Source organism: Tasmannia lanceolata, unplaced genomic scaffold (genome assembly GCF_043159265.1).
Source record: "Tasmannia lanceolata isolate RefF3 unplaced genomic scaffold, GAP_Taslan_0.1 ptg000018l, whole genome shotgun sequence".
In the NCBI taxonomy this organism is placed as follows: domain Eukaryota; kingdom Viridiplantae; phylum Streptophyta; class Magnoliopsida; order Canellales; family Winteraceae; genus Tasmannia; species Tasmannia lanceolata.
The window spans coordinates 61,783,162-61,795,617 of NW_027518695.1; the positions used below are offsets into that span (position 1 = coordinate 61,783,162).

The following is a 12,456-nucleotide window of genomic DNA, read 5'->3' on the forward strand; positions in this document are numbered from 1 at the left end:
CAACCCTCAAAACCCTTACCTTACCCAAACCCACCTACTAAACCTGCTGGAAATCAACCCTCAAAACCCTCACCTAACCTCCCATAGCCTCAAATTCCATTGGCAAACCACTTCCAAGATCGTCCTGCTAACCCCTCCACTAGAAATCCACCTTTAGACTCCCATATACCGTATCTGTTGAAGAGGAACTTCTTCGTCCACCCCTTCATCTCAAATTTCCCTTCCCCTGCCTCCAAAACACCACTCGAATCAGAAATTTTTTCCCATTCCCATCCTTTATTATCCCATTTTCTGTTTCCCATTCCTTTGCCACCCTCTCATTGCATCCAAACAGTGCCTTCTTTCTTCTCTCCAACGCTATGGCAGATATATTAACATCCCCTCTCGTTAATGCAAGCGTTCGCAAATTGATGGATTCATCCATTGAAGAGATTAAATTGCCGTGGGGTGCTGCTGAAGAGCTTGAAAACTTGTCAAGCACACTATCCACCATTCAAGCTGTCTTTCAAGATGCCGAAGAACAGCAAGTGACTAGTAATGCGGTGAAAGATTGGCTTCGGAAGCTTAAGGATGTGGCTTACTATGCTGATGATGTAATTGACGAGTTTACAACTCAAGCCCTCCAATCCAAATCTCAAAGGACAGTCTAATCCAGCTATGGATTGCAGAAGGTTTTATTCAACCTGAAGGAAGGAAGCGATTGGAGGACATAGGCTCCGAGTATTTTGATGACTTGACGTGGAGGTCCTTCTTTCAACGTTGTTATGGACAACATTACAAGATGCACGCCTTGATTCATGACCTTGCAGAATTCATTTCTGTTGATGAATACTTTAGAATGGAAAAAAGTAATCATAAATTGGAGGACGCCGACTCTTGGAATATCCCTGGAAATGTTCGCCGTGCATCAGTATCACAATGCAATAAAGGCTAACAAAATTTTGAGTCCTTTCATGAATCCAAGAGATTGCGCACATTTCTACAATTGCTACCGCGGGAAGCACTCACTAAGCAAGTTGCTCATATTTTTTCTAAAATCGAGATGCTTGCGGGTGTTGAGTTTGAGTTTGCTCTTTTTTCGTCAAATTGGCTTCCTTGCCGTCCTCCTCGTTTGTCACATTCTCTATATGTGAATATCTCCATGCAGATTCGTCAAGTCTTTTAACTCTCCTATCTGACATCCACTTTCTCTACCCATGACAAATGTAAGCAATGTTTGGAGACTTAGTTAATTTCCCAAGTCCTGGTGGCATACAAATGTTACATCCCTTTAGAGCAAGATTTCGTAAGTTAATTAGGTTGCTAGTGTTCTTCGGTAACTCAACAAGTTGGTGGCAATTGCATAGTTTTAGTGTTTGCAGATTATAGAGAATTGCCTGATTCTATCGGCAATCCAAAATATTTGAGATATATTGATCTCTCTTCTACGAGAATTGCAACCTTGCCTGTATAGAGTCTAGTTATCGTTGATCTAAAATATTTAAGATATATTAATCTAAAGGGATGTGACATTTGTATGCCATCAGAACTTGAGAAATTAACTAGTCTCTAAACATTGCTTACATTTGTCGTGGGCAGAGAAAGTGGATGTGGGATAAGAGAGTTAAAAGACTTGATGAATCTGCATGGAGATATTCACATATCAAAGCTCGAGAATGTGATAAACGAGGAGGACGGCAAGGAAGCCAATTTGAGGAAAAAAGAGCACATTGATAGGTTGGGGCTGGAATGGAGTAGTAATAATCCACGAGATGTTGCCATTGATGAGGAGGTACTTGAAGGCCTCCAACTTCACACCAACCTCAAACACCTAGAGATTTTTTCATATGGTGGTGTTAGTTTCACAAGATGGATGATGAACGCTAATCCGACGAATATGACTGTTGTTTCTTTCATTCATTGTTGGAATTGTCAACCGCTACCACCCGTTGGGCAGTTATCCTTCCTCAAGCATCTCAAGATTACTAGAATGCATGGATTGAAACATTTTGGGAGTGAGTTTATCGGTGGGACCCATAAGGTTATTAATCCATCATTGGAGTCTTTAGTGTTGGAAGACATGCCGAGTTTGGAGGAATGGTGTGGAGCAAGGGAAGGAGACATGCCATGCCTTATTGTACTAGAAATATCAAAATTTTCTAAACTGCAGAGATTTCCCCACCTCCCATCCCTTAAAATATTGGAATTGAGGGGCTGCAATGAGATGGTATTGGGCTCAGTGCTTTGCCTCACTACTCTAAACTCATTAACAATTATCTCTATTGAAGGGTTGATATCCTTGTCCCAAGGATTCTTTCGACTATTAACTTGCAAACAGATTTCATATGATTAACAGAACAGATAATCTGTTTTTATATTGCAGACATTATCTCAGATCAGAACTGTCTTCTCATTTGTTGGCGAGAGTTCTGCAATGAAGTCATTCTCTAATTGCATGGAGAAACAATTCAATTTGAGCAAAGAGGAGGAACTAATAAAGGGTGTAGGATTGGGTATGTTTCAACCTATAACATTCACTTCATGGGCTTTGATGGTTTGGATTGGAGCAGTTGTAGCAATGGCTAATAAAGCTAAAGGGGGCGACACAATTGCTGCAGTAATGAGCATTCTCTTTGGAGCAATGTAAGCATTTTGCAAAAAACATACCTTGTTCTGATCGGAAGCTTCCTGTTTGAAATAGACTAAAAATATCCATTCCTCCAAATTGCAGATCACTCACTTATGCTGCCCCAGATCTGCAAATGTTCAATCAGGCAAAGGCTGCGGCAAGTGAAGTTTTTCAAGTGATTGAAAGAAAGCCAAGTATAACATATGAAACAAAAGGGAAACAATTTATGGAGACATTGACATACGTGGAGTGCATTTCTCTTACCCATTCCGTGCTGACAAGAAGGTTCTTCAAGGTTTTTCTTTATCGATCCCAGCGGGCAAGGTGGTGGCTTTAGTGGGTAGCAGTGGGTGTGGAAAAAGCACCATTATTTCACTAGTGGAGAGGTTCTATGATCCATCCAAAGGTTTGCTGCCCGTTCCCTGCCTGTCAAGGGATGGGTTTTAAATGTTCACATAAAAATACGTGCGTTATTCCTGCTTGCAGTGTCCATCTACATTCATGCATCAACAAACACACTACAAATACATCAGCAATGTATGCCAGTTTTTTGCTATGTAGCATCTAATTATGTATGTATTCTTGAATAAATTTATGTGTATATGGACAAATGTGAGTATGCACATTCGTCACATGTGCATATGTACCTTACCTGAGAATGTTTGTATATAAACAGACCCCTATTGTTTCAGAGACCTTGCCTAACATTCTAACGTTTTAAGCAGGAATCATAACATACACATATGTGACATTGTAAACACTTTAAATTTATGTGTCACATTGTAAACACTTTAAATTTATATGCATGTATTTTTAGGACAGTATGATATGTAATACTAAGCATTGGTGAGAATGCATATGATCTACACATGAACTAATAAAGCCAGTAACTCTGCAGGTGAGATTCTCATCGATGACCACAACACCAAGGATCTCAATTTAAAATTCCTCAGGAGAAACATAGGAGCAGTTTCTCAAGAGCCATCCCTCTTCATAGGCACCATCAAAGACAATCTCAAGGTCGGAAACATGGATGCAAGTGACAAACTGATCGAAAATGCAGCAGTAACGGCTAATGCACACCGCTTCATATCCCAACTCCCAAATGGATACTCTACACAGGTCAGCAACAAAGACGATACTAAAAAGTAATGCAAAAATCTGTTCAATAATGATAATAAAAAAGTTCATACCTTATATTCCTTCCCATTAAAAAATCACGTGCTGAAAATTTGGCAAACATGTTTTTTTGAACGGTAGCATATTTCATTAAAAAGGATTGACCGAGGTGGTCGATACAATCGAAAGAAAGGTACAAAAAGAGAACAAAGCAAACACCGACAATGAACAAGAAAATAACAGAAAGGGGAGTCGAGTGACCCAAACAATCAAGGAGGGAGAAAATCAGACAACTCAAGCCTCGCCAAGACTACACCATCCCTCGCTAGCTTGTCCGCCACACTATTGGCCGATCTCCAACTGTGCACAAACGTAGTCGATGCACCATCGGGCAAATCTCCACAGAGCGACTGAAGATCCCAAAGCCATCTTAATGACATTAAGGGAGTCCCCTTTCACAATCACACTATCCAAGCAATCTTTATCCAAGAATTTGATGCCTTGGTGGACAGCCCGAACCTCCGCCTCGCTAGCATCTAATACTCCAATTGGCCCAGCAAAATCCCATATTACCTCTCCACTCGAATTTCTAAGGACTCCACCAATACCCGCGGGCCCCGGATTCCCTATGCTTGATCCATCAAAGTTCATTTTTAGAAAATCATGCTTGAATCCGATTACGGAAGGCTGCCCAACCGAAAACACTGATCGAAGGGGGCACTTGGATTGAAGAATTAAAGAAATGAACTTCCCCCTCCTGGGAAAATGGCTTTGGAGATTTGGGGAATAAGAGCCACATCTTTGGGCCGAAGTCATTAAAAGCAAATATGGAGTGGTTCAAGGCTATCGGGAATCCCCCAATTGTTTCAGAAAACCTAGGGTCACTGTCTGGCTTGATATTTTGAGTGTGAGTTACAGATTTATATAGCGGGAATCGTATCAGATTTTGGGAAGACTTATGGTGCTCTTAATCCCATCTAAAAGCCCTTTTCCTCGAGTTATTTGTTGTAGCCATGCAAAAGGATGCCGTGGCTAAGGATTGCTTCTAAAGAAGTGGAAATAGAATGGTATGGAGGCCGGCTTTCAGAAGAATTTCTAGAAGGGTGCGGTGATGCGTTTATTTGAATTGCTAGAAGGGTGCTATATTAAGCAGTCTGTCTCGGATAAAGGCGTTTGGATCTGGGACTCAAATCATTCTACAACAAGCTTGTGCCTTGTCCTGTGCCTCTGAACAAAGCCAAAATTTGGCAAACATGTTACAAAATCTGATGATAAAAACATGGGTTTTCTTTAGGAAGAGAAAAAAAAAATGTTTACACCCCCTTCTTGTTATAGATGCCAAGTTATATCTATTGAACAAGGGGGGTGTAACCTCTCCCAGCAAAATAAGGTGGCGTCTAACTAATTTTCTATGTTAACATGGTGCTGTACGTTTTGGTGATGGGGAGCAGGTGCAGAAATCACCATCTAGTAAAGATTTACATAACTCAGTATTGTGTTGACCAACCTTGAATTGGTTATGAACATATGACTCATATAATTTACTCGGTAACAGAACTATATTTGCACCAGTAAACTGGGAGGTTTATTTATTTTGGAATAACCACTGCTGGAGAGTAATTGTAGTCAACAAATTGGTTTTTTAACCAAATAAGCAATTTTAAATTGAACATTACCCATAAAAGGAACTACATGACTCGGTAAAAAAAAAAAAATCTCCAATGAACCTTTCCGTGGATAAATGCAGATCAAATGGAAAAGCCACATGATATCATATCGCATGTCTAATGAGTACCTAATATCCCTATTATGAACATATTATCTCTCCACTCATGCCACCTTGAAAGCCCTTGACCTAAATACTGAAATCATATGAATTAATCTTTTTATATGAATACCACATTTCATGCATAAGTGTTTTCTTTCCATCGATTACTTCCGATATAATTCTGATTAATTGAATACCATCAGATTTGGTACTATTTCATCTCAGTGGTATTTCCTTTTGCCACAGGGCAGCCTTCTTTTTTCTTGTGTATTGGAAGTGAAATAAAATGTGTCAGGTTGGAGAAAGGGGAGTACAACTGTCAGGTGGCCAGAAACAGAGAATAACGATAGCAAGAGCAATTCTGAAAGACCCTCCAATCCTTCTGCTCGATGAGGCCACAAGTGCACTTGATTCAGAGTCCGAAAAGCTGGTTCAAGATGCTTTAGAGAGAGCTATGCAAGGGAGGACTGTAATCTTGATTGCACACAGAATGTCAACCGTCATTAATGCAGATATGATTGCTGTTGTTGAGAATGGAAAGGTGGCAGAGACAGGAACCCACAGAGAATTGCTAGATACCAGCAAATTCTACAGCAATTTATGTAACATGCAAAACCTCAGGACGGGAACTGAATCAAGGTTGGTGCATCTTTTACCTACCCTTAGTTTACAAAGCACTAAAAAGGAAATTCTTGACAGGTTGTTGGAGTACGCAGCAGCCACAATATCGATTAGGATAACAAAAAGCAAAGGAGAAATAAAGTCACAGACAAGAACACAGAGATTTACGTGGTTTGGCTGTGTGCCTACGTCCACGGGGCACCAACGGATATTTCGTCTTCGCTAATCAGAGAGAAATTACTGAGTACACACTCACCCTCTGAGACAACGAACAACCCACAAACAACCCTTTACAAAAGAAGAACCCACCCCTAACAAGAGAAAATGTTCCCTCTCTCACCCAAAAGGATCTCTTACTTTTTCTCTATTCCAAAGTACAAGGCCTTAAGCCTATTTATAGAATTTGTAGTTGTGGGTTTTCAATCCAAGATAAACTATGATTCATAATCCATTCACGGTTTTAAGAAACCTTTCTCAATCTAAGGCAGTGAGGAGTCGGTTTCCTCATAGGAAACAACTTCCCCCTTTTAAGCGCCGGACACAACATAGGTGACAAATTAAAAAAAAAACGCCATAGGTTTTGTGAAAATATTGCAGTGTCTTGACTTTGAATGAGATTACATGCGTGCATGTGGGGTTGCATGCATATATCATATATGTACTAGATTAGGGTTAAAACCTTTTGTTTTAGGACATTGATTATAACTGATTCACTACTAGTTGAATTATGAATTATGATCAACTCAGATTAGAAGAAGAAGCACAAGTCTAGTGATCTATGAAACACGGGTATGGGTACGGGGTGTGGGTACGACACGACACGGGTATGTGGGTGCGTGATTTTCCAAAAAACTTGGGTGCGGGTACGTTCGTGTACGCCGAATATAATAATATATTTTAATATTTTATTATATATTTATAAAAATTTTAAAAAAATAATTGGAGAGCAATCAAATAACAATAACATCACCAAAATGGACAATTCTAATATTACTCTTCATTTCATTAGTGATTAAGTTCCATAACATGAGGCATCAATACATCATTCATTAGAAAAAAAGTCTGTCGCTAGTGTGTTGACTAGTGTGTTGACCAGTGCCTGACAAGATGAATAATTTATAGAGACTAAATTATGAGATTTTTTATACTGGACTTTTGGGATTTAATAATGTTTGGACATGATAGATTTTATGAATTTTTAAAATTTGAAAAATACCCTACTGTTTGGAAGTTAGTTAAAATTTTGACCCAACCCTTTTTCTTCGGATTTTGTACTAGAACAGGAGAGTTGACTTTTTTTTCTTTTAGATTTGGGTCTTGAAACTATTTTTAATGAATCCAAATGGAGGGTATTCTGTTATCTACATGTAAATCTTAAGTAAATGGACATTTACTTAAATAGTTTACACGTAAATACTAGGTACAAGAGAGGCGAGAAGAAGCACCAGAAGGATTTAAACCAAACCAGAGAAGCAGGAGGTGTCGGGTACGCGTGGGTGAGCACCCTAAACGCACCCAACACGCACCCAGCAACCAAAATTGGGGTTTTCGTTAAAACATATTGGGGTATGCACCCAGGACGTGCCCGGGGAGTACCCGAACGTATCCGCACCCCATACGTGTCGGGTATGGGTACGGGAGCCCCGGGAGAGTACCCGAGCTTCCTAGCTAGTGATGAAGTAATTTTTATGTGGACACATAAGTATGAGTTGCATTATATAAATAAAGTGATGGCCCCCTCATGCCAATCTTGGTGCACCTTGGAATGTTTGATGAAGCATGCATTCACATATTTCTAGATAAAAGAGAAGTTTAAATTTTGAAAAAAAAGTCTGCTTACCTTGTATTTATCTTCTTTAAAATGTTTTTTTTGTGGGTATCTTCTTTAAAATGTTGAATGGCAGGGAGGATGATACAAGTGAAGAGATCCTGGATACCGGCCACAAGATTTCTTACCAAGATTCTGAGCAACTGGAGGAGAAAAAAAGCTAGTTAAGTGATGATCCTCCCAAGCAAGACAAACATAAAATGAGAAGAAAGAAAGTCCCATCTTTCAGAATCTGGTTTGGGTTGAATAAATTCGAAATTGGAAAGTCTGTCTTGGGTTCTTTTGCAGCTACTCTTTCTGGTATATCTAAGCCTGTTTTTGGGTTTTACGTCATGACAATTGGAGTAGCATATTACAAACCAGAAGCAAGGATGCGAGTAGGGCAGTATTCAATGAGGTTTTGTATCATAGGAATGCTTTCATTATTCACTCACACTCTGCAGCGTTATTTCTATGGTGTGGTTGGAGAAAAGGCTATGAGAAACCTTTGGCAGGCTTTGTATTCAGGTACCATGAAATCTTCTGTCTTCTGTGTATTTTATAGTAATCTTGAACCCAAGCATTTTGGCACTTTTAAGTGGGAGTTCCCATTTCAGGTTATTGTGCTAAAAATAAGTAACAAATGCATGTACAGGCGAATTTTCAAGGTTTTATCCACACTCATAACCATTTAACTTAAGGTTCTTCAATGAACAATTATCTAGCATTGCTAAAGGGGAAATGAGCATAGCATTAACATCTCAGAAAACAATGATTTTCTAGTCATGAACATGTCAATTCATTTGGCTTCAGAAAAATATAACAAGGATTTACCCCTTGAAAATCTGCTAGAACTCATCTAAAAGGATATTTTGGATTGTGATCATATGAGGCCAGCTGCACGAAGGTGGCAACTTACAATGACTTGTTCACCCCAGTAATTATCAATATTTCAAGTTACTTATAAGGATCCACCTGAAAATCACAGGGTATACTATAATTAGTCCTTTTCATATAGATGAGCATTGCACTCCAATCAACTTCACGTGAAAGTTTTCATCAATTCAGATAGTGAACCTTCTAAAGTAGGATGTCTTATAACTGAGGTATCTGTTGCAATTTGCAAACAAAACACACTTCAAAATCAGCATTCTTTTTTGCTCTAGAAATTAAATAGATTACACGCTTATAATATCTTAGGGATAGTATTTGTCAGAGGGCAAAATTTATGGCACTTGTCGAAACTTAAATGAATTAACCCTTTTACATGTCAACATCTTGCAGCGGTTCTTCGTAACGAGGTAGGCTGCTTTGAGAAACCAGAAAACAATGTGAGCTTCCTTACGTCACAAATCATCAGTGACACATCCCTCGTCAAAACCATAATCTCTGACCGTATGTCTGTCATCGTTCAATGCATCTCTTCCATTCTAATTGCGACCACTGTGAGCATGATTGTTAACTGGCGAATGGGCCTAGTAGCTTGGGCTGTGTCATGCCTTGTCACTTTATTGGTGGCCTTATTCAAGCCAAGTCAGCCAAAGGATTCTCCGGTGATTTTTCTGCCGCTCATCAAGCAATTGTCTCTCTTGCCTCTGAATCTGCAACCAACGTGGCCTCTTTCACCCACGAAGAACAAATATTCGAGAAAGCCAAGCTCTCTCTGAAAGAGCCAATGAAGAAGAGCAGGATTGAGTAATATCAAGTACGGGATCTGAGAGTATCAAGTAGGGGATTATTCAAGGGTTATCTCTTTGTTTATGGAACATTGCCCATGCCGTTGCCTTACAGTACACCACCATTTTGGTAGATAAGAATCAAGCCACCTTTGAGAATGGAATAAGGTCATACTAGATTTTCTCACTCACAGTCCCGTCAATCACAGAACTATGGACACTAATCCCCACAGTAGTCTCTGCCATCAGCGTACTAACGCCTGCATTCCATACCCTTGATCGGAAAACTGAAATTGAACCCGATATGTCGGAAAATTCCAACCAGGAAAGAATCATAGGCACAGTTGAATTTGAAAATGTCACTTTCAATTATTTGTTGAGCCCAGAAACGACTGTACTAAACAATTTCAATCTATTGATTGAAGCTGGATTGAATGTGGCACTGGTCGGACCCAGTGGAGCAGGTAAATCCTCCGTTTTGGCTCTTCTGTTAAGGTTCTATGATCCCTGCAAAGGAAGAATTATGATAGATGGAAAGGACATAAGAGAACTTAATCTGAGATGGTTGAGAAGTCAAATAGGGCTGGTTCAGCAAGAACCTCTTCTCTTTAGTTCCTCAATGAGAGACAATATCTGCTACGGAAATGAGACAGCTACAGAGACTGAAATTGTGGAGGTAGCAATCGAAGCAAATATTCTGGAGTTTATAAGCAATTTACCTGATGGATACGATACAGTTGTGGAGGAGAAGGGTTGCCAACTTTCTGGGGGACAAAAGCAGAGAATAGCTATTGCGAGAACACTGCTGAAGAGACCTGCAATTTTGCTATTAGATGAAGCTACAAGTGCACTTGATGCAGTGTCTGAAAGAGCAGTATTGAGTGCTTTAGGAGTGTTGGAGAAGTCTGTTCGGTTGCTTTCGAGAAGCACACAGATAACAGTTGCACATAAGCTTTCCACCGTAGTTAATTCAGATATCATTGTCGTGATGGATGAAGGTGAGGTTGTCGAAATGGGTCACCATTCAACCTTGATCGAAGCAACTGATGGGGTTTACTCAAGATTGTACCGACTTCAGAAAAGCTAAATGATATATTATTCTGATACAGTTCTTCCGTTATGTAAAACTTGATTGGAAGTTAGACCTTGGACCTGATAGATTATATATAAATGTCAATAGACAGGTATTAAATATTAAGCTAGGGAATTTTGTAACTTCCCTAAGATGAATAAAAGACCGGATCGTGATTGCTATGATATAATGATAGTTAGCATGGTTTAAAATTTCAACCGAAATCTGAAATTTCGGAATACCGGTGGGGATCGAAACTGAAAATTTCCGAAATTCAATTTTTCGCCATTTCGGATTTCGGTCCGAAATTTCGGTAATTTCGGTCCAAAATTTCGGTTTAATGACATTATTTATTTTTAAAAAAAAGTGTTTGAAATTTGGGTCCCGAATTTGGAACCAAATTATCAAATTTTCAGACCGAAATTTCGGTTTTTGGTGGGGTCCGAAACGGTTACCGAAACCGAAATTTTAAACCTTGATAGTTAGTTCCAATCCTGGCATGGAAAAGAATATATAATGAAAAGCCATTAATACCTTAGACATGTGCATAGGTTCATTGATTTACAGATGCTTTTAAGAAAATGCTATCTATGGTCTTAAGTTGCTCCATCTCCTCCCCATGGGCAATCCCAGGATCAACGTAATTGAGACCAAAGATAACATAAAAATAATGATGAATTAAACTGACACTGAAGTTAAAAAAATATGACACCCGGTTTAACCTGCTACTGAGGCATCTTCAGTGTGTGCACCCCTCTTTCCATTAGCTTCTACCATCCAGCTTTCTCCTTAAGAGATCTTTCCAAAGCTGTTGATCTCTGAAAGTTGAGATAAAAGAGACATTGTGATGCTCGTGCATAGAATGCCAGAAATCTAGTAGAATTACATGAAAGAATAAAACATAGGCTCCAATTAGAGAATTACTCTCTTACTACTTAAATCCAGTGCTATCTTGGTAACATCCTAGATACATTATCAGCTAGTAGACATTAAGTCATCCCTACTCATGTCTTGGAACAACAATAAGAAACCTTTAGTGCTGCTGTCTAGTGTAAAGACTGAATGTAAAGCCATGTCACCCTCCTATGATGACATTGATTTGATTTTTTTAAAACATTGATTTGATTTGCTTTAAGCTTCTGTTGTGAATATTATATTTTTCTTGAAATGGCCCATTGTGAATATCATATAGTCATCTATCCCTACTCCACTACTGACAGTCTGAGACCCTGTTTGTTTTGGATTTTGAGAAGCGATTGTGAGCCCAAACTGATTATTGGACTCAAATTTACATTTAATTTTGACTTCTAAAAGGAATGGAAAAAGCAATTAAAATAAAATATTGCATTCGAAAATTTTATTCCAAGAGAGGCAGAATCAGAATAACAAATTTTATGACAGGAAAGACATTCTGGCATCCCCTACCCTACTCTTAATTCTGCCCCCGCATCAATTTTATGCCGGATTTGGGTCAGTTTTATATAGACCTGGCAAAAAGTGACCCGGACCCGCAGGTCCACCCAGCCCGCAATTAAATTATGGGTCCGGGTCACCAATATGTAACCCGTTTAAAATTGACCCGCGGGTCCACCCAGCCCATCAAAACTAGGCCGGGTGCCCGCGGTGCTCGTAGAGAATTACAAAAGTTTTATTTTGGCGTTTTTTTCCGTAATTGTCATATTTTTTAAATTTTCTTTGTAATTTTTTTGGTAATTGTCAAATTTTAATACATTCTTTTGGTAATTTTTCTACTTTGCTTCTCTTTTTCTGTAATTTTTCATTTAA

General features: G+C 39.1%; 1 pseudogene across 1 annotated transcript; it reads left to right on the forward strand.

The window, feature by feature from the left end:
• Positions 1-359: 359 nt before the first annotated feature.
• LOC143850578 (ABC transporter B family member 14-like) lies at positions 360-10,797 on the forward strand (annotated as a pseudogene). Its single transcript, XR_013236010.1, has 8 exons — positions 360-604; positions 1,579-2,206; positions 2,345-2,622; positions 2,711-3,014; positions 3,507-3,730; positions 5,791-6,134; positions 8,021-8,451; positions 9,208-10,797. The product of XR_013236010.1 is annotated as an ABC transporter B family member 14-like (transcript).
• Positions 10,798-12,456: the final 1,659 nt, after the last annotated feature.